The following is an 18,011-nucleotide window of genomic DNA, read 5'->3' as shown; positions in this document are numbered from 1 at the left end:
ACTGATGGAGTGAGCTCAGTTTTCATCAGGGAGGACCCAGAGACCTTCCCAGCCCACCTGTAGGATCCTTTCCTCAGAACACCCCCTGCCCCAGAGAAAGTTACCATGACTTAGCCCCTCTGGTGGGTGGGGGGGTGCTACGTGTTCTCTATAGCCTGACACATCTACCTGGAAGCTTCTAAAGGCCCAAGGATCGAATCTGACCACAGCTTTCTCTTTACTCCCATTCCTTGGCCACCACAGAACAACCTGAGGCTTGGCTTCCCTCTCACCCGGGAGATCCTCATTCATTGTGAGCCAGCAGGTTTATTTCATGTGTCATCTTGGAACTGGGAGAGATCTAAGAGACCCCTCAGGCTGACCCCTGGTGTCTCATCACCCCTGACCTTCAGCCACCTCACCTAGGGTGGATCAGCCCTTTCCCGGGCTTCAGATGGGTGATGACATCTGGGGGAGAGGAGATCTCTCCTGGAACATGTCAATACAAGCTTTGGGGGAGGGGTGTCAGGAATAAGTATAGCTTCAGGGGAACACACCTTCGTTTCCCAGTATATATTGCAAGAATCAAGAGCACATCAGACTTATTCCTGCAAAGGGTATGCTAAGTCTACTTATGATTATGCCTAAGACTCACCCCCCAGAGAACCTCTTTTGTTGCTCAGATGTGGCCTCTCTCTCTAAGCCAACTCAGCAGATGAACTCACTGCCTTCACCCCTACATGGGACATGACTCCCAGGGGTGTAAATCTCCCTGGCAACATGGGACAGGACTCCCAGGATGAGCCAGGATCTGGCATCATGGGATTCAGAAAGCCTTCTCGACCAAAAAGGGGAAGAGAGAAATGAAACAAAATAAAGTTTCAGTGGCTGAGGAAATTCAAACAGAGCCAAGAGTTTATCCTGGAGGTTATTCTTATGCATTATATAGATATCCCTTTTTAGTTTATGATGCGATGAAGTGTCTAGAGAGAAGTACCTGAAACTGTTGAACTGTGTTCCAGTAGCTTTGATTCTTGAAGATGAATGCATAAAGATATAGCTTTTGCAATGTGATCGTGTGATTGTGAAAACCTGGTGTCTGATGCTCCTTTAACCCAGAGTATGGACAGATAAGTTAAAAAAAAATTATAAGGAAAATAAATGAATAAATAATGGGGGGGCAAGGGGTAAAAAAAATTGGGGTAGGTTGAAATACTAGTGGTCAATGAGAGGGAGGAATAAGGGGTATGGGCTGTATGAATTTTTTCTTTTTTCTTCTTATTTCTTTTCCTGTAGTGATGCAAATGTTCTAAAAATAATCATGATGATGAATACATAACTATGTGATGATGTTGTGAACTACTGATAATATACTATAGATGTCCTGTATATGTGTGAAGATTTCTCAATAAAAATATTTTAAATAATAATAAGAGCACATCAGAACTGTCAAAAGCACATGGAATCAGCTTAGTAAACCACGAAACCCAAGCCATAATGCTATGTACTTTATGGTGTGAAGATTGCCAGTGGTTTATCAAGGTAGAAAACCAAATTAAAAGGAAAAAAAAACAGAACTTGGAGCCTTGGAGAGGTTGGCTGGAGTCCCTCATGTTCCAGAGTTAGACAATACAAAGGAGCTCTGTTGTCTGGGGGCCGTGAGCAAGCCGCCTGTGTGCACAAGCCCCACCCCCATATTATTTTTAGTTTCTGCTGTATCCATTGTCTTAGGCTGGATCCCCCAGAAGCAGACCCTGAGACAAGCATTTGTAAATGAGGTGTTTATTTGGGGGCTGGTCATTGGAAGTATCTGTGGGGGTGTGAGGATGCGACGGAGAAGGACAGGAAACCAATCAGGGTGGTTATTGAGCAGGTAGCAGTGGGCGCAGCTGAGGCTTAATCCCTCGGGGATCTCTGGGGAAAGGACACCTCGTCGTGGTCTCCCAAGGACAGCAGGACCCCGGGGATGTTGCCTCCCCAGTTCTTCCACTATATAAGCTCCAGCAGCCAGAGAAAACTAGCCAGAAAGAGTCACAGATGCTGCAGCGAGAAGCCTTGGAGTCAGCCTGAGCAGACACCGTCCCAGGGATGGGAAGCCGAGCCCTGGAGCACCTGCCGTGCCTGTGGGGAAAGGAATGGACTTTCATGCTCCCTACAGGTTCTCCAGCTCTGGAACTCCTGCCACCATCCCCTAAAGTAAAGACCAAGGAAACTCCTCTGTGTAGGTGGCAGCTTCATCATGCTCCCTAAGATCCTTGCAAGTGGGGAGAGGGTGCCTTTTCCACTGTGCCCAACACAAGGCCGATGTCCAGCACCTGCCTCGGCCACCTTTGGGGGCTGAAATAGGCCTTCTCCCAGGCCCTTCCTGGCTGCTAGAGAAGACAAGAGGCCCACAGGATGCCGTAAGCAATTTGGGTCTCATCTAATAGCTCAAGAGAGAGGCCCCTGTCCTCTCCTAGGTCACTGCCAGGGAAAAAGGGAGCTGGGAAGAAGCCCCCAGCTGTCAGGCCCAAGACCCTCCAGGGTGGCAGATGGGGGGGTCTGCTTGCGCTCTGCTTTTATGAAGGAGAAGAGAGCTGAAAGGGAACTAGACCTCCGGCTGCCCGTGACTTCTTACAGCAGCTCCCAGAGCATGGAAAGGTGGGGCGTTAGCAGCCCCTGTTCTGATTTGAGAAAGGAGAGGGGCTCAATTTCAGGGTAACCACAAAGAATGGATTCTTAGACTCTGAAGACCAATTCATTTCAGCCTCAGCTCCTCCAAAAACACAGCCAGGTGAACCATGCACCCACGGGAGGAATGTGGAGCGGGATGGGGCCTGGGACCGAGGCCACACCTTGAGGGGAGGGCAAGGAAGGCCCTGTGAGCCGACCGCATTGATTTTGAAACATGCACATTCCTGATGGCAAAAGGGCTCAGCACCAACTCATACCCACCGGCAGGCTGACCCTGGGCAGGCGGCGCCCGCTAGGTATTTTGCAGCGCACCCTGCCTTATCAGCCCGGCAAATCCTCTTCTGGTTCCCACTCTTTGCCCGCTTTTCTATTGCGTGCTCGGCCTTCTTTTTTTAATATTTGATAGCTTCTTTGGGTGGTATTGGTAGGGACGTTTTTCAGTTATACACGTACAAACATCTCCCGGTCTCGTATACAACGGCGCTTGTCACGTGGGAGGCCGCTCATCCTGACGTAATGTCCGAGCAGTTCCTTGGCTCTCACCTTGGGGCCTCCCTACCCGGGGCCCCATCTGTGATCACAGAGGCTCACCTGCCTGCCTTCCCATTCCTTCACGTGTAGCTGGAAACCCCAAGTGATGCAGAGTGGGGGATTGAATCATGCCCACCATAAAAGACATGTTCTAGCCCCATTTGTTGATAGGACCTTGGCAGGTGTTATTTTTAGTTAAGGTATAGACTCATTTGGGAACAGCATCTTCAAAGATCCTTTTTAGAAGGTGCCAGATTGAATCAGGGTGGGCCTTAATCCATAGGACTGGAGGCCCAATAAAGAGAGGACATTCAGAGACAGTCAGTGGAAGTCAGAAGAAGCCAGAGAGGAGAGAGGGAGAGAAAGCCAAGGGATGGAGGCAGGGATGCAAGCCAAGGAACCCCAAGGATTGTGGCCACCAGCACCAGGAAGCTACAAACCCAGGAGAAAGTACGGCCTGTAAAGAGCCTGATTTTGGACTTCTAGCATCCACAACCGTGAGACAATAAATTCTGGCCATTTGTGTGCTGCAGTTGTCACAGCAGCCCTGGAAGACTAAGACAGGCAGGGAAGGCTTCTCACCGGAGAACGGACCACCAGTGAGTCCCCACCCACAGGAACACCAGGAGCCTCCAAGGGGGGCGTCCTCTGATTCTGAGATGTCTCAGCTTCCGTGACTCCAAGCAGCTGTCCTCCTGTGGCATTCACCCCCACCTCGCACTTGATGAGGACACACACTACAAGGGCCCGATTTAGGGATTCAGTGTTTGCCAACCCTGAGCTTTGCTTCCCGGGGCCAGTGGAACTGGGACCCTGTCAGAAAGGAACTGGGGAAAAGGAAACAGGCCCAGCAGGCAAGATATCCCAATGGTTAAGGTGTCAGCCTCTAGACAGGCTTACCTATTGTGTCACCTTGGATCAATGACTTGCCTTCTCTGAACTTCAATTTCCTCCATTGTAAAATGGGATGATGATAGTATTTGCCTCATAGGGTTGTCTAATGAGCTCATACCTGTAGTAGGATGCCTGGTTCATGGTAAGCATTGCACAAGCTTTGCTACAACAGTGTGAAATCCGACTGCAGTATGCAATTGCCCTGTGTGATAAAAGCTAAATTCCCCAGCACTAGGCTTGCAGAAGGGCTTGCACTAGGGGCGAGTAAGGATGGGACAAAGAATCATGCAATGTCCCCGGCAGAGGTCACCTTGGCGACTGGGTCCGGACTAAGACATGCAGGCCCCTCGTGCAGGGCACGGAATGCAAGCATTTATTTACCCCTCCTAAGAGCAGAGGCTGAATGCTGCACGGGGAAGGACTACTAAACCCCTCGGCCTCTCTCTCCTCTGCTCTTCCTATAAACATTTCAGCTAACTTGCATCCTCCAGTGAGCCAAACAAAACCTTAACATTGACAGGACGGTCCATCTTAGAAGGTCATTGGGGGACCATCGCTTATTACTCAGGCATGCTTCTTGGCAGGCACTCTTTACCTGCAACTGGTTTACCAGAGTATTCCTTCCGGCCACAAAAAGTATGATCTGGGATAGTGAGGCCTAGCAAATGCAACTTTACTCCATCTTGCCCCCTTTCTAATGAACCACCCCCTCCCATTATTTACTCAGACCCTTTAAGCAGCAATCCCAGGCACCATGTTACTAGGTGGGGTTTCAGAGACCCAGAGAGGTTGCGTGACTGGTCTGAGGCCACACAGCAAGTGAGAGGCAGGTGGGGACCTAGTATCCTAACAAATAAATCACTCCACCCCTCTATCCTGCTAGGTAGGACCAGCCCACCCTACTTTGGAGCCTTCACTGGCCAGGGTCCAACAGCCAGCCCCTGGGAGCACTAGTGAAAAAGACCAAGGGTTGGTATCTAGGACGGGGACCTGCTCGGTCACCCCTGCTCATCCCCATACAGCCTGCCACCAACCCCTCTAATACGTATTTTATGGGGCTGTTCCCCTTCTCTCAAATGGTGTCATTAATCTGCTCCCTGGCTATACAGAATAACATCCCTCAAGAGCAGCCCGCTTTCTGAATATTTTATCATTCCTCATTCCCTCTCCCAAACTAATATATATGTACACAGTCTACCTCCCGCAGATGACCCGTGTTGTTTTCTCTCGGTGCCTGAGAACTCAGCCACAGAATCGTGCATAAGTGAAAAAATATATGACTTGCTATTAAGGTCGAAAGCGAGAACCAATCATCTATCAAGCTGTGAGGAAAGCCAAGAGGAAGATTTGCATATGGTTAAAAAGAAAAGAATAAACCAGGCCCCTGCCCCGCAGAGGCCGCGGACATCTTTTCTATTTTTCGATCGGGGAACCTCAGCATTGCCGCGCCTTCCTGCCTGCATCCGATGCATCTCAGTGGTGGGAAGAGTAAAGAGCTATTTTGTTAAAAAGGTCAAAAACTTCCTACTCAAAATTCAGACAGAAGGAAAAGACCCAAAGTTCTTCTAAAGTTTAACAGCGCCATTTTTACCATCATGGAATTTTTTACAGCAATGAGAATTCTAACACCAGTGGGGCCCTTTGGCTTCTGGCATTCCTGTTTGGATCTGAACACCAGCTCCGTGAGAAGGAAAGGCAGAGATGGAGACCCCGATTTACAAATACAGAGACAGGTCCAAGGAGGTTAATGTTTCAGCATGCAGGTATTCCAAGAGGGGGTGGGTAAAAAAAAAAAACGATATTTGGCAATTGGTTCCAAAGTCCCTTTTAAAGAGAAAACTCATTTAGACAAATACTTTGCTGGACCACTCTGCATGTGAAGGTGGGGTCTTGAAGGCATCTTTGAAAGGCAATGTTAAACTCAACTGCTCAATATGGGCTTAAGAATTTGAGATGTGCTAGGGGGAAAAACAATGGGGCCGAAGCAGCAAAAGCCTTTGGAGAAAAGTACTGAGTGATAAGCATCTGTCAGGCGAGATCTAAAGCAGCCTTTCCAGGTAATGATGACATAGTGATTTTAACTTGGTTTCTGTAATGTTGCCTTCCTCCCTAAAACCACCTCCCCCTCTGTCCCCACCAAGATGTGATAGAAGATTCATGTCTGTTTTATGTAGGCCTTCCAATTGGGGTGACCTCAAATGACAGGTGGGATACACCAAGATGAATAAGGCAGAGTCTCAGTTCTAATGAGCTCACACTTTACTGTTTAAACCCAGAGAGTCAAACACGAGACCAAGTGATATCCCCACGGAGGCGATTTGGCTGAGGGGTCATGGCAGGTAGGAAGGAGCGAGAGAAGAAAATTCATCTCCCGATTCCTGGCGCAGAGCTCCTGCCTCACCCTCACTGGAGAGAAAGGCACCCCGTCTGCTTTGACCTCTCCCCTGCCCTCTCTTGATCCACACTTTGCCTCTGAAGTCCTTTTGCATCTAAAGTGTTCACTGCACATTCAGTAGCCCAGCACACCTGCTCCTCTGCCAGCTGGCCTCAAGATGGACGAGGACACCCTTCGGCCCCTGCCCCACCTGGGAGTGGTCCCTGCCTCTTCTGACCTGCCGACCTCACCCCTGTGGCCCATGTCATCCTGTCCTGAGTTCCCGCCAAGGCTGCTTGCAAGAGCACCTGGCCGATGCCCCCATCTCCGTTGGATCACAAACCACGCACATCTCAATCCCCTTCCGGGACCTCTCTCCCAGCACTGGCCTGCACGCCAGGGCAGTGTCCCACCCAGTTTGTCTCTGCAGTCCATGGGGGGCACACGGCAGCCACAGACCACTCCCAGAAAGGGGGAGTGAGAAGTGCTGTACAGATGCAAGTGGTCTGGATCGTACAGACGATGGCAAACTAAAGCAACCAGTGACCCGTGTCACAGCTTACTCTTCACTCAGGCTGTAGGTGCCCTCATTAGAGCCACTTGCTGAGAATTAAATGAATGATGGGTGGGTCATCATTATCCCCATTTTATGAATCAGAGAGGCTAATCGGTTGTCTGAGGTCACACAGCTAGTGAGAGCTTGGGTTTGCACCCCAACTGTCTGAATTCAGAGCTTACGCCCTTCAACGCATTGACTTGTAAAGATTCCCTGGGGTCTTGCTTCTGCAAAAGCACAGTAACTATGCACCGGGTTCAACTGGCCTGAACTGTCTTGTCTTCCCCCACTAGAATGGGGGTGCCTTAAGAACAGGGTCTCTCTTGCCTCCCCTGGGGGAACCCCATATGGTAAACCTGAAATGAAGGGAGGAGTAAGGCAGAGCGGTCCCTGCCTGGCCAGGTGAGTGGCGTTTTCCGGAGCCCGAGGCCAGTTCTAAGAGACTGGTGCCAGGAGGTACAGGAGGGAAAGAAAGAGGAGGAGGAGCCAGGCAGGACCGGCGGGGAGCGGGCCTGCCACCCCAGATGGCCCGCTCGCACCAGGACGGGGGCCCTCCAATGCGCGGACTGAATTATTCAGGCGAGGCGGCCGCAGGGGCCCGGGGATGTCTATGATGTTTGGGGGCTTCATGGCCGCTTAGGTGAACCAAAAGAGAAAAGAATTTCGTTCCGCCCGCTTATCTTCTAACCTTATAAACTCAGGATTAGCAGATCAAAGGCGGATTTGGCACAGCTGAGGGACAACAGGGGCTTCTGAGAACAGTTTGAGCTCCGTCCTTCATGATCAAATGAGCTTAGGTCATTGATAAATAAACGGCGTTTTGAATTCCTCTAATTGGGCGTGTGGGTCACGCCTGAGCCCCAGCAGCCCAGCTGTCCCAGGAGAGTTAACGACCCAGAGAGGACCCTGGTGGGGGTGGGGTGGAAGTTCCTTGAGAAGGGGTTCCAAGGAGCACCCTGCACAGGGACAGGGGTCTCAGGAAAGCCCTCCTCCACAAGCCCAAGTTAAGAGCAGACACTCTGGAGCCAGAAGGGACAAATCCAAAACCCCAGCACTGCTGCCACGGAGTTAGGTCACCCTGAGGGGTCCCAGATCCTGCCTGCACCTCCGCTTCCTCATCTGTAAGACGAAGGAAAGGATCAGGCATGGTGCTGTCAGAGGGCGGTGCCACGCAACCCTGAGCTCCTGCTCCTAAACTCTGCTCAAGTCCAGCCTCCAGGGGCATCTGCTGCAAGGGGGTGGGCGCACAGAGCCCAGAGCTGGAGTCCAGGTTCAAAACCCCATCTCCCACAGGTACTTGGTTACACTGTGCTTTAGCTTCCTCCACTGTCAAAGGGGCATGGCAGGACAAAAAAAGTTACTATGCATAAAACACCTCGTGAGCACTTACCCACTGGCTGCTTTTATCATCCTCAGGACTATCATCATCTTCAGGATACACATGACCTTGAGCCTGAGCAACCTGCCTTTTGCCCTAGGTCCAGTCCCTGCCCCTTCCCTGCTCTACCCTCTATCACAGGGAGTGGTATTTCCCAGACTCCTTTGCCACCTGACTTCTGTTGATTTGGCCAATGGAGGTAGAAGGTTGGAAAGTGAGAGGAGGAAAAAAACAGGGTATTTCTCCCCTCATTTTCTCCCATCTCTAAATTTCCCCACCTCCTCTCTTTGCCCTCTAGGCAGAGGGGGTGGGTAGCAGCTTCCTACTATTGCTAATCTCAGGCTTCTCAGCTTTCATACTGCTCATGTAAGAAATCCTTCTGTTGAATTCTCTCTGCTGCTGTTTGCTAAAGCCGCTGGAATGCAATATACCAGAAATGGATTGGCTTTTACAAAGGGGATTTATTAAGTTACAAGTTTACAGTTCTAAGGCCATAAAAATGTCCAAATTAAAATATCAACAAGAGGATACATTCACTCAAGAAAGATTGATCACGTCTAGGGTTTCTCTGTCAGCTGGGAATGCACGTGGCTGGCATCTCCCAGTCCTTTGCTCCTGGATTGCATTGCTTTCAGCTTCTGATTCCAGTGGCTTTCTGTGTTGGCTCTCCAAGCATCTTCAAATGTCTATATCTAGGCATCTGCTCTCTGTGTCATCTCTTTTAAGGACTCTAGTAAAGTATTTAAGACCCACGTTGAACGGGTGGGGTCATATTTCCTTGGAAATAAACTAATCAAGAGGTCTCACCCTGAACTGAATGGGTCACATTTCAACAGAAACAACCTAATCAAAAGATCCCACCCTCATTACACCTGCACCCATGAATTGGATTAAAAGAGCATGGCTTTTCTGAGGTACATAACAGTTTCAAACCATTCTACCCTCTGAACCCAAAAAGAAATGTTCTTTCCATATACAAAATACATTCATTCCATCACAATATCACAAAAGCCCTAAATCATTTCAGTAACAGTACAATTATAATACCAAATAAAAAACAGAACAAAATCTCATCAAAATCAGTTGCAGGTGTGGTTTGTCCTAAGGCAAAATTCTCCTCTGGCTGTGGACCTGTGAAACCCAGAACAAGTTATCTGCTTCCAAAATACAAAGGAGGGACAGTCATAGGATAAACATTTCCATTTCCACAGCAAAAATTAAAAGGAAAACAGGGTCACTGGACCCAAACAGTTCCGAAAACCAGCAATGCAAACTCCATTCGATTTTAAGGCCTGAGAGTCATTTATAGAATGACGTTTCCTCCTAGGAGCTTGAAAAAGTTTCCGAGGAACCTTCTCTCTCCAAACACTGGGGTGCGGGTTTCAACTTATTCAAATATTGGAGAAACCACTTTTTCTCAGTTTCACCCTCTCCAAGCATTGGGGTAGCACTTAGACTCTGCCACCTCTCTGTGAGGACACATCTTCAGCCCCTTCAGAACAATGGAGTAGTCATCAGGCTCCCCCAATCCCTGAGGAATATATTCCACCCTTTCTGAGGCTGGAATGCCAAAGCTCTTCCTGAACATCAAGGCAGGAGGCCTGCCCTCTGCCTTCAGAGGAAACTCACCCTCTCCATGTGCATGGGTGCATCCACTCTCCCAGTCCAAGATTTCCTGACTTGAGACCTTAGTTTCCATGGTTCTGCCTTTGAAGTCACTTTTCCTTCAATCTGTCCCTTTTCTGTCCCTTTTAGTCCATACTGGCAGTGGTTCTGTTCATACAGATCTCACAAGAAACTTATCAGTTTTCCATGCAGTATACAGGAATCACAACCATCAGACAATAGGATTTTCCACAAATCCTTTCTGGATAACTGCATTTCCAATTCTGGCTTTTTCTGAAATGGCTGACTTGTTCCATGTTTGGCTAAATCCTCACTTGGGCACTGTTCTCTGGGGTCTTACTTTCTGGAAGACTAAAATTTTCCAGACCATCAATTTCTGGTTTCTTTGTACTCAAGAGTTCAGTACTCAGCTTATCTCTTTCCTGTCACATTTTACTATAAACTGCAAGAAGCCAGGCTGAATTTTCCACATTTAGTTTGGAAGTTTCCTCAGTTAGATATCCAAGCTTGTCACCTTCAAATTCTACTTTCTGTCCAACACCAGGACTCAATTTTGACACATTCTCTGCCACTTTAAAACAAGGATTGCCTTTCTTCCAGTTTGCAATGACACATTCAACATCTGTCTAAAGCCTCATCAGAGGTGTCTTTAGAGTCCATGTTTCTTTCAACAGTCTGTTCAAAAGCAATTGAGGCCTTTTCTATCAAGCATATCACAATTCTTCCAGAACCTTCCTCTTATCCATTTATAAAACTGTCCCAACAGTTTTGGTATTTGTAAATTGCAGCATCCCATGTCTCTGGTACCAATATCTTTTCCAGTTTGCTAATGCTTAATACAATATACCAAAAATGGATTGGCTTTTATAAAGGAGATTTATTAAGTTACAAGTTTACAGTTCTAAGGCCACAAAAATGTCCAAATTAAGGCATGAAAAACAGGATACTTTCACTCAAGAAAGGCCAATTACATCTGGGGTTTCTCTGTCAGCTGGGAAGGAATGTGGCTGGCATCTCCTGGTCCTTTGCTACTGGGTTACATTGCTTTCAGCTTCTGCTTCCAGTGACTGCCTATGTTGGCTCTCCAACCATCTCCAAATATTGTGTTTAGACATCTGTTCTGTTTCAACTTTTTTAAGGATTCCGATAAACTAATTAAGACCCACCTTGAATGGGCAGGGGCCACATTTCTATGGAAATAATCTAATCAAAAGTCCCACCCACCATTGGGTGTGTCCTATCTCCATGGCAACAACCTAATCAAGAAATCCATCCACATTAAGTCTGCACCCACAAGATTAGATTAAAAGAGCATGGCTGAGTGCACAGGTAACTCAGTGGTAGAATGCTTTCCTTCATTGCAGGAGACCCGACTCGATTCACAGACCATGCACCCAAAAACAAAAAAGAGCATGGCATTTCTGGGAAACATAATAGTTTCAAACCAGCACACTTTCTCATCCAATGTTCTAGAGAGACTTCTGGTGGGCATGAACCTCAGTCACCCATGTAGCACTCTTCATTCATCCATGCAGTGACAATTCAGAAACAGCTATTGGCCAGGTCCTAAACAATAGCCATTTCAAGTGAAGGCCCTGCCTTGAGCTCAGGTTGATATGGCGAGCCAGGCACCTACATGAGGGATTCCAAGCACGCCATGGGGATGGGTTAAGTGGGGTAGGTGGTTCACAGAGCTGGCAGCAGAGGATCAGGCTTATCCTCTGCTGCCATCCATTCCCCAGGCTCCTTCATGAATGGAGCTGGAATGGCTGGTTCTGTCAAGAGATGGACTGACATAGGCCCAGGGAGATGAGGTGAATGGGTCATCTTGTGCTGGGACAGAAAGAGCCCTGGTCCAGGGCCAGTACCCTGGGGACTGCCTTGAGGCACCAAGTCACCTTGTGTAAATTGTCCTCTAGGCCTCAGGTTCTGCATCTGAGAAATGAACAACTTGAAAGAGGTGCTCTCCACGGTTCCTTCCATTTCCATGTGTTGTACCTTCCGGTTCTCTATCAAAAGAAAAGAACGTAGAAAAGCAGTGGGTTTGGGCTCCTAACCTAAAGAAGTTACGGGGTCAGGGACCTCAAAGTGTGCAAAGAACACTGCTTTAGGGTCAGGCCGGCTTGGATCTAAATGGTGACTCTGTCCTAACTCTCTCTGTGGCCTCAGGCAAGTCACTCTCCTTCTCTAAGCCTCCATTTGCCATAAGAAAAATGTGGCCCATAGCGGTACCCACCCCAGGAAGAGAAAAGAGGTAATACATTAAAAAGTACAGGTGCTCAGTAAATGCCAGCCACACCTGCAGCAGCAGTTTAGTTGAAAGCAGGGCAGGAGGGGTGGGGAACAGGCAGGAAACTTAACAAAAACATGTTAATTACCCAGGATCCATTGACAATCTCCCCTGAAACAGACACTCTATCTGCTGGGGGATATTGCCAGGAGGAAGCTGGGAGTGATAACAGCAGGGCACCCCCCAGCAGCCAGATCCCATTCTGCAGCAGCAGAGGAACTTCAAACTGCTGAGAAAGGTTACATCCTCTCACACAGTCCCAGAAATGTGCCTGTCCCCCTCCCCTGGGTTTAACCTTATGGAGGGCCAACACCTGCAAAAAGTGAAAGAGTGAGTCCCCCCTGAGAGGCACCGCGCAGGTGTCAGAGATGGCTAGCTGCTTTCATTGGCTGCACAACACACAGGCCTGGAGCCATGAAACTCCCCACCCCAGCAGAGGCCTGGCTTGGGGCCTTGTCCCCAAGGTTGGGCACACTGAGTTAACACTGACAATGACCACTCGATCAAGAAGGGGTGGACAGGTGGGTGACCACCCTGCTTATTTCCAGCCCCCGGCCCCCTAGCACATGCTCAAGCTAAAAATAATACCTCCCTCCCCGGGAAGCAGACTGCTGCTGGCAAGGCTGGACCATGCATAAAACATGGGCCGCTCGGGTTTCCTCCCCTGAATGGTTTCTTTCAGAGCGTGCAGGGGTGAAAGGGTTAGGGGAGAGATTGCTCTGCTTCCTGGAGCCGCTGGAGCAGCCCCAGCCTCTATCTGGCCCCAGGGTCCTTCCCTCTGTGCCTGGTAACTCAGCCCAGTGGCAACCCGTGCAGAGGATACTCAGGCCAGGCCGGCTAGGAGCAGCTCCCGTCTCGCAATGTCCCCCAAGGGCAGGGGCAGGTGCAGGGGCTCCAATCTTGCTCTTAATGGAGAAGGGGGGGTGGCCTGGCAGGAGTCAGACGTCCTCGGGTTTGAATCTTGCTTCTTCCGCATTCCAGCCATGTCCCCTGGGCAAGCCACTTAACTGCTCTGTGACTCTCTTAACTCATCCGGAAATCAGGACTAAAAATACCTGCCTCACTGGGTTATTATGAGGATTAAAATAAATAATATAATAAAACACTTGGGACTCAGTTGGTGCTCAAAATGGCACAATGAGTAATAACTTCCTCGGAAGTGAGTTAAGTGTTTGCATGCACCCCATCTACCGGGTGGGGAAACACGTTTCGGAGAGGCTGAGTGAGCTGGGCAAAGACACCCAGCCAGATAGAGGTAGGCCCGTCAGATTCAAACCCAGCTCTCTCTGACCCAGAGCCATTTAGTTGCCGTGCCCTTGGGTCACAGTCTAAGAGCAGAGTGATTTGAGGGACTGGGTAGCGGAGGAAATAAAATTGCACGAGTTCATCCATGTTCAGTGATTCCTGAGAGGGGATGGAGTGAGTCCTTCCCACAAAAACAGCTTCTGCCTTCTTCCCTCCCTCTTTTCCTCTCCCCTCTTTGTTTAAATTCATTTTTTTCTTTCTTTAATTTCTCTATTATTCATTCAACAAAAATTTCCTTATAACTATCTTCTCAATCATAAAAACATATGCTCATAATAAAAAAATGTGAAGATTCCAGAAAAGTAGAGATAAAAGGAGAAAAATATCCCATAAGATCCCCATTCCAGTTATCTATCACTGCTTAACAAACCATCCAAAACTGACTAACAGAAAACACCCATTTAATTATGTGCACAGATTCTGTGAGTCAGAAATTTGAACAGGACACAGCAAGGCTGGCTTGTCTCTGTTCCAAGATGTCTGAGGCCTCAGCTGGGAAGACTCAAACAGCTGGGGACTGGAATCAGCTGGAAGCTTCCCCATTCCCGTGCCTGGCTCTGGCTGGGATGAATCAGCTGAGCCTGCTGGCCTGCTTGCGGCCTCTTCAGGTGGCTTAGGCTTCCTCTTGTCATGGTGGCCTCAGGACACTTGTACCTACTTCCCTAGAGGCTCAGGGCTCCAAGAGAGAAGTTTCTAGCAAGTGAAAGGAAGCTCCCTGGCTTTTTATGATCTAACATCAGAAGGCACAAAGTGTCACTCCTGCCATTGTCCACCTAACTGGCCGAATAAGTCACTGCCCACTCAGTTCCCGGGGAAGGGCCACAGATCCTGCATCTCCAGGGGAAGAATGGCAAAGGATTTGAGGCCAGTGTTTTAAAATCACCACCCCCTCACTCCAAGATACCAAATACCGACCTCATGGCACATTTACTTCCTTCTGGGTGTTTTGTTTTGTGTGGGTGGGATAACACCCTACCAAGGCTTTTGTAATCTAATTTCTTTTTCAATGTTTAACAATGGCTCATGACCACTTTCCATTTTCGTTAAAAACTCTATAAATGTCACATTATGGTAATCGCTCATATTCTAAAAGAAATATACGTTCATGGATGAATTTTTTTTTTAATTAGGAAAAGTCTAAAAAAGAAAGAAAGAAGCCAGACACAAAAAACACATATTGTAAGATTTGATTTATATGAAACATCCAAAATGAGCAAATCCATAGAGGCAGAGAGCAGGTCAGCGGCTGCAGGGGCTGAGGAGAGAGGCATGGGGAAGGGCTAATGGTGCGGGATTGCCTTCGGGGTGATGAAAATGTTTTGGAACTAGATGGTGGAGATGGTCATACAGCACTGTGAATGGACTCAATGCCACTGAACTGTCCACTTTCAAATGGCTTAAATGATAAGTTTTAAGTTATGTGTATTTTACCAAATTGAAGTATATAAATCACTACTATGTCAACTATTCCAGGTGCAATTTTAATCCTGAATTTTTTTTCACTCAATGGTATAGAATAACCAAGCTCCCTTGTTTGAAATTTTTCTGCAATATAATTTTTAATGTCTCTTTCTCATTCCACTGGATGGATACCTAGAAGTGATTTAAAGGCTCCCATTGTTGGATCTGGAAGATGTTTCCAATTTCACCCTGTTGTTTAAAGATCAGTGGCAATGGCATTTTGAGCACTAACTAGGTGCTAGGCACTGCGACGGCACTGGCCATGTGTGGCCTCATTTAATCCCAACAGACGTGTGACCGTCATCCCCATCTTACAGCTGTCAGTCACAGTAACACCCAAGAATAATGCGTATGTGCTACTGAGCACCCACTGTGTGTCCAGCATTTTTCTGAGAGCTTTATATGGAGCGATGCCTTTCAATCCTCATTACAGTCTATGAGTCAGGGTCCCTCTTCATTCCAAATGAGGACACTGAGGCACAGAAAGGCTAATAAGGCACAGATAGTAACAACTGGCAGAACCGGGACCCAAACCTAGGTCTGTCTGACTCCAAAACCAAGTCTGCAGCCACTGACCAGGTCACCAGAGACATTAGGACAGACCTGAGCCCGGGAAGGGCTGACCCTGAGTGTGCGGCCCAGAGCACCAGCCACCCCAGGTGCTAAGAGAGGGACAGGCAGGAGGCTCAGGCTGAGGCCTCCCCAAAGCCCTGCCCTTACCCCTCCTGAGTCTCTGGGGAGAGGCTGGGAAGTGAGTGGTACATGCAAAGCGCTGCGTACAGCACTGAGCCTTCTTGGCCTTTGGTGCCTTTTCAGGGCAAAGCATCAGGTGCAGGTTCAACTACCAGGGAATTGAGTGTGACCTGGATGGGTCCTGCTGGTTCCCTCCCTACTCCACAGGAAGTCAGGGCCCACAGCATTCGGCACCGAGTCCCTCCCACCAGCCCACCTCACATCCAACCCAGAAGTGAGGCCGTGCTGCCTCTCAAATCCACTCACTTCTCTCCACCCCAATTGCCACTGCCCTGGTCCAAGCCACAATCTTCTCTCACTCAGACCATTACAATGACCTCCCATCTGGCCTTCCAGCTTCCCCTCCTGGTCCCCTGTACTCCTTTTTCCACAGAGCAGCCAGAGTTGTCTTCATCAAAATGCCAATCTAATCAAGTCACCCCCTGTTTAAAACACTCTATTGCTTCCCATTGTTCTAGGTTAAAAGCAAAACTCTTGAACTTAGTTTACAAAGTACCGCAAGACCTGACTCCTGCCATCTCTCTAGCATCATCTCCGCCCAGCTCCCTGTCTCTTTCTGCATTCCAGCCTCACTGGCCCTTGGAGTCATTAGGCTCCCTCCTGCCACTGGGCCTTTGCACATGCTGTTTCCCCACCTAGAAGGCTTGCCCCTCCCTTCTCTACCTTCAAAACGTCTTCATTTTTCAATCTCAGCTCAAGTCCCAGTCCCCCAGTGCAACTTCCCCTGGCTTCCCTCCTAAGCAAACCCTCCAGTCATAGGCACAGTTCGGATGTCACACTTGCTTGTGTCATTTTTTAGTCACCCATCACCTCCACTGGTCCATAAGCTCCACAGGGGCAGGGACCACACCTGCTCTACTGGCTCTGTGCACGTCACGGCACCTAGTAGATGCTCAACAGAGATTTGCTCTATGCATGTCTGACTTTCAGATTATAGTTAACAGGTACAGAGCCCCAGTGAGTGTCAGACTCTTCCCTTTGCCAAAGGAACCCAATCAGTCACCAAAAGTGAAGTGGTGTTATTACTACCCTCAGCGAGGCTCAGCGCCGTCAAAGCCCTCACCAAAAGTTCATGAGCAACCGAGAAGATCAGCGGCAGAATTTGTGCAATGTGGCTTTGGAGCCGCGCACGTGGCCACCATGCTGGGTCGCCATCCTCACTGAGCCCAGCCCCAGGAATCAGCGCCAGCAACCCCCAGAGCCAGCGGCCGGAGCCGGGCAGCCAGAGCCTTTAACAGCATGACTGCAGCCCAGGGCAGCTGACCCACAGCGAAGGCAAGAGCCCACACGTGGGACAAGCCCTTTTTGTTTGCTTTGTATCTGGTTCCCGCTCGGCAGCTCCTGCCAGGGGCTGCCAGGGCTGTGCTTTTTTCTATCGAATGGTTAAAATCCTTAGAAGTATTATTCTCTGCTTTGCTTGGCAGCGTCACAGAACATACCTCTGAAGGGGCAGGTAACTGGATAGGGTCTTGGTCACAGTAATTTGCTGAACACGGGGTTTTGTGCATACAACCGCATTACGGCACTCGGGGGTGTCACTCAGGAACGCCGCCGGCCGTGGTCGGAATTTTGTGTGCCAGAGGAGAGGGAGTAGGGTTGGGGGGCCCCGGGGAGGGAAGCTGGAGTGGGTGGTTTAGGAACCCCTAAAGTGCTCAGCAAGGTGGGCCAGAGGGCTCACCCCATCATTGACAGCCCAGCCAGAGGGTGAGAACCCAAGCTTTGATGTCAGACGGACCAAGGTTTAGGTCCAGCTCCTCTGCAGGTAGAGCACTACCTGACTGTGTGTTCTTGTGCAAGACAATTAACCTCTCTGAGCCTCCATTTCCTCAAGTGCCAAATGAACAAAATAAGAGGCCATAACTGCATAGGGCTCTTGTGAAAAATATTCAGGGCAGGGGTTCTGACTCTGGTAACTGCTGTATCCTCCACACCTGGAGTAGTGCCTGATACATAGTAGGGCCTCAATAAATATTAAGGTAGACTGGAAATGCTCACAGCCGTATTCCCAGCATCTAGGAGAGCATGTGGCCTGGAATAAAAACACATCTGTTGGGTTGGCTTCATTGGTCACCAGTGCTATATACCCAATGCCAAGTATGCAAAAAAGTATTTTGTTGAATGAGTGGACGGCAAGCATTTAGCCTAAGACACACAGGATATGGTGCTTAATATACGTTAGCTGTTATTCGTC

General features: G+C 48.9%; 1 long non-coding RNA gene across 1 annotated transcript in view; it reads right to left on the bottom strand.

Moving 5' to 3' along the window:
- The window catches only part of LOC143660287 (uncharacterized), an 86,561-nt gene that overhangs the window by 30,261 nt on the left and 38,289 nt on the right, over positions 1-18,011 (bottom strand). The gene's annotated exons all lie outside the window — the stretch shown is intronic.

The sequence above is a fragment of the Tamandua tetradactyla genome, chromosome 16 (assembly GCF_023851605.1).
Source record: "Tamandua tetradactyla isolate mTamTet1 chromosome 16, mTamTet1.pri, whole genome shotgun sequence".
In the NCBI taxonomy this organism is placed as follows: Eukaryota; Metazoa; Chordata; class Mammalia; order Pilosa; family Myrmecophagidae; genus Tamandua; species Tamandua tetradactyla.
This window is presented reverse-complemented; position numbering and strand designations above follow the sequence as displayed.